The sequence below is a fragment of the Falco rusticolus genome, chromosome 17 (assembly GCF_015220075.1).
Source record: "Falco rusticolus isolate bFalRus1 chromosome 17, bFalRus1.pri, whole genome shotgun sequence".
Classification (NCBI taxonomy): domain Eukaryota; kingdom Metazoa; phylum Chordata; class Aves; order Falconiformes; family Falconidae; genus Falco; species Falco rusticolus.
In genome coordinates this window covers 5,193,018-5,197,289 of record NC_051203.1, presented here as the reverse complement: position 1 = coordinate 5,197,289, position 4,272 = coordinate 5,193,018, and positions in this window count along the sequence as shown.

Here is a 4,272-nt window from a genome sequence, read left to right as displayed (position 1 = left end):
GATTTCTGCCGGGACGGGAGGGAGAAGCAGAGGGTGCAGGGGGGTGACACTGTACCCACCCCAGGGCTGGGACACACAGGAGAACCCGGGGAGCTGCAGTAGGACCACCCCCAGGAGACCTTTCTCCACTGCTGGCTTCAATACCAGTGCCAAAATGGGGGGGGGGGGGGGGGGGGGGGGGGGGGGTGTCATCATGCAGCCCCCAGAGCAATCCTGCAGTACAGGCAGCTGGGTGGCCACTGGCGCCTGCTCTCCTCTGCTCTTCCCTCCCCGAACAGACAGAAAACATTTCAAGCTGCAAATCTTCCCACTGGAGTTGAGATTTGTGTCAGTGAGCACTGTGATTTCCAGAACAAGCTCTCAGCAATAAAGGAAACCTGAACACCCCCCAAGACAACCTCAAGGTTTTATTACTAGGATTACATTTGTTTAGAAAATCTCTTTTTTTTTTTCCAAAACGTTGAACCTGCGCAAGCTCATCAGACCTAACGGCAGCTGTGGGCTGAGCCCCCGGAAAAATCTGCCTGCGCTTCTCACCTCGCAGTGCCGTGCGTATTTGTACAGTCCACATTTCCACTTTGGTAGAGCAAGCGGCATCGTGCAAACAGACACGATTTACTGTTAGGCTTTTAGGTATTAGCTCACTGTTTTGGAACTTGGCAGCTAAAGAAACGACTCCTCCCTGCTTGGCTTTTGCAAGGGGGATCGGAGGAGGTCACCAAAGCTCCTCTTCTTGTCCATCTCCAGCTCCCATCTCGCAACAGCTCTGTGGGATTTGATTTCATTCCTTCCTGCCCCATTGTGCAGCAGCATCCCGCAGCAGCATCCATCCCGCAGCAGCATGTCTTGGAGCAGCCCACGTACCCCCAGGAACAGGACAAACGCTCCTGAGCCTTCCCTGCTCAAGTGCTACACGGTCAGAGCCACCACTGCTCACACCCCAGTCACCTTCTTACCTGTTCTACCTCTGGCACCTTCTTACGCCAAACAGCAAGGTGCCACCCTGCACCCTCCATCCGAGAGGCACAGCCTTGCAGTTCAGGCAAAGATGGGACCTCGGGTTTGGGGTCTTGTGCCAGCCGCCCAGCACAGTGCAGGGACCCCACAGCTCCAGCCTCTCCTGCCTCCACTACACCCACGGGGGGAGGGGAGACGGCACCTCGACAGCCCATCCTGGTTTACAGCCCCCAGCCCATAACTGCAGCTCAGCATCATTTACACCTTGAAATAACACGACACGGAATTCCAGCCCGATTCCTTCCCCCACCCGCTGGACAGCGAGGGAGCATCCCAGGCGCTCAGCTCCAGGGCCCATCAGCTGCAGAGCCAGACACGGCACTGCCTAAAGGCAACCAGGCTGCTCGGCCACAAAACCCAACGCTGGGCTTGTTCTGCCCTGTCCAGCCCGCGGGCAACCACGAGCTATGGCAGCATGAGTCTCAGGGACAGAGCACCAGAGGTGATACGGGATGCTCAGGGTGAGGGGTGCCACAAGGCCAGGCTGGGTCCAGCGGTGCACCCCGCATCCCACGGATCGCACCGGCAAACTTGCCCTAACCCTCGCTCTTCACCGCCCGCACAAGGACAGCGCGTCAGGTTTTGCAAATGCCTTTAAAGCACCATGAAGAGATGCAGCCTACCAGGCGTTTCTAAGACAACTCAAATGTTTCCTCCTGACAGATACAACATCGAGCCGTTTGCCAGACACCAGCACGTAAAAAAGTGCTTGTTTAAGCATTTTTAAGTGCAAAGGGGTGGGTTTGCACCAGGCAGAGGCAGCTCCGAGTTCCACTTTCAGCCTCTCACGTTACACTTTGTGCAAACGCCGCTGCACAGTGGTAAGTGTTTTGCTAACTTCTTGAAAAGACAAAAGTTTTTCAGTCAGTGCATCTCCAAACCACAACATGTGCCGACAGTTGTACCGTGCTGCTGGCCCAGGGCTGCGGCTGGAATCAGCCACGTGGGACCTGCAGAGCTGCCGTGGGGAAACTCCATCCAGGCTGCTGCTCCTGCACGCATCCCTCCTGGCAGCACCCTGCACGGGGCTCAGCTAAACCCCATATGCAATGGAGGGGGGGAAGAAAATAGAAAAAACAACACAGGTTGGCAAAAAGCAGAGCAAGCCTCTTGTGAACCTGATTTCAAGGTCACCAGCAGCTGAGGCGTGGGGAGAAACTTGGGACTCCCAGGGCCAGAAGACTCGCAAGAAGGGAGCAGAGCTGTGTACCACCCCGGGACCCGCCGCTTCTGGATGAGGTTGAAGCTCCAGGTCCTTCAAGGGCTGACGCTGTCCTGTCCCCCTCCCCACTACCACTTGCACATCAGTTCCTGTCCCTGAACCTCAAAATTTGCCCTGGGTAAGCTGAAGGGAAACATTTCCACAGCAGCAGCAAGAGCTCGCCGGGCTGCCTTCAGAGGAGACACGTGAAGCAGAGGCAGGAAGGAAAAAGCGGGACCCACAGGACAGTCTGTCTGTCCAGCGGACCCACGGACACCGGGCAGCCCGGCAGGGCAGGCAGGTCTCACCAGCACCAACGCAGAACCCTCCCAGGCCAAGCGATGCTCGAAGCGGTGGCTTTGATGAGCTGCTCAGCACCGGGGCGATGCTGGGGAAGCCCCCGGGACCAGCCCCACTCTGCCCTTAGCACCGGGGGTCCCACACGAACAGCTGGACACAGCGCTGGGGTCTGGTGCAGCACCCCAAACCCAACGGCACAGGAGTGAGCACTGGAGAAGATTCAGACTGAATTTCACCCAAATGTAGATTGAAAATACCTCTGGGGGCTCCTGCAGCCTGTTGCATCCCATCAATCCCATTAAAACCAGCAAGAGGCAGCACAAGAGCCGGGGGTGATGATGTGGTTTGAGCAAAGGAGCCCCCAGTAACTGGGGGGAGCATTGGGGTACCCCCTCCAGCTCACCATGGCTGGTCCAAAACCTGCATCCTCTGCACCACAGCCCGCCTGCAGCCAACCTGCATCGTAGGGTGCACATCCCACCCCGCATTTCTGTATCCCTAAAAGCCCAGAGGTACCAAGACCCTCTCCAGCAGGATAGGAAAGGTTGGGAACCCACCCCCCCCCCCGGCCCACAAGTCCCCTTCCCACGCCCCCATCCCCAGCACTTACTGTCCCATCCCGGAGCACCAGCTGCTTCGCCCCAGGGATCTTGTGTGGTTCCAAGGTACCCAAGTGCCGCAGGCGAAGCAAAATCCCGCAGCCGGGTCAGCGGAGAGGTTTCGGCAGCTCTGGCAGTGGCACCGCAAGGCTCATTCAGCCAGTGCTGTTGGAAAATACAGCTCCATCGGCCGGAGCAAAAAGTACCCCAGCTCCAAGCATGAAATAATGAAACAAATAATCAGAGAAAGCCTTTGGTGTCACGCACTTGGAGCCCTCCTGCTCCGCCGATTGGCAAAGCTCGTGGGCAGCGCTCTCGTACTCCCACCTGCCCAGCGCTCAGCTCAGGGACCACAAACTCACCCGGGGAGATGCTTGGGGGTCCCCAGCCTGGGCTCAGAGCCTGGTCCTGAGTCCCCCAGGGAAAAGCCCCACGCAGGGGAAGCAGAGAAGTGATGGCTTGGAGTCAAACAACCTAACAGGACCCGTCCGAGCCCCTCCACAGCCCCTGCTGCTGCACCAGCATGCCCCGTGCTGCCCACCCCAGCAGCCCCCCACTGCTGCCCCACCAGCAGTAGCAGGAGGAGGAGGGTGAGCAGGGTGAGGAAGGCATCTGGGGATCTCGCCACTTCCTCCCCTCCTGCAAACACTGCAGCCGACGCTCGTACAAGCAACGGCAGCAGCTCCCAGCACCCCCGCAGCCATAAACCCCAGCACCGCACCCACTGCGCACCCCGGGGGTGCCAGCCCAGAGGTGACAGCGGGGACCCGGCACGGCCGTCGGCAGCCCCAGTCCCCAAGGCCACGCGTGGTCCAGCACCCACAGCCAGGCTGCCATGCTGGATGCGCAGTTCCCCCTGCCGGTACCCGGGCACAGCACCCACGGCCACGGGTCCCACGTCCCCAAAGCCCCAGCCAGGAGGGGCACACATGCTGGGGAGGCAAGTGACTGCCACAGCCACGAGGTCTCGAGCGCCTGTCCCCAGGCAAAGCGATTTTGCAAGGACCAAAATGTTGCGTCCTCAGAGAACAACCTGGGGGAGCTCAGCCTCTTGGGTGGAAAAAAAGCAATTTCAAGACATCAGGAGAGCGGCCGCCCAGCCTGGAGCACCGGGGTGTTTCTTTGCAGCCACACAAGCAAGGAAGAGAGACTGGG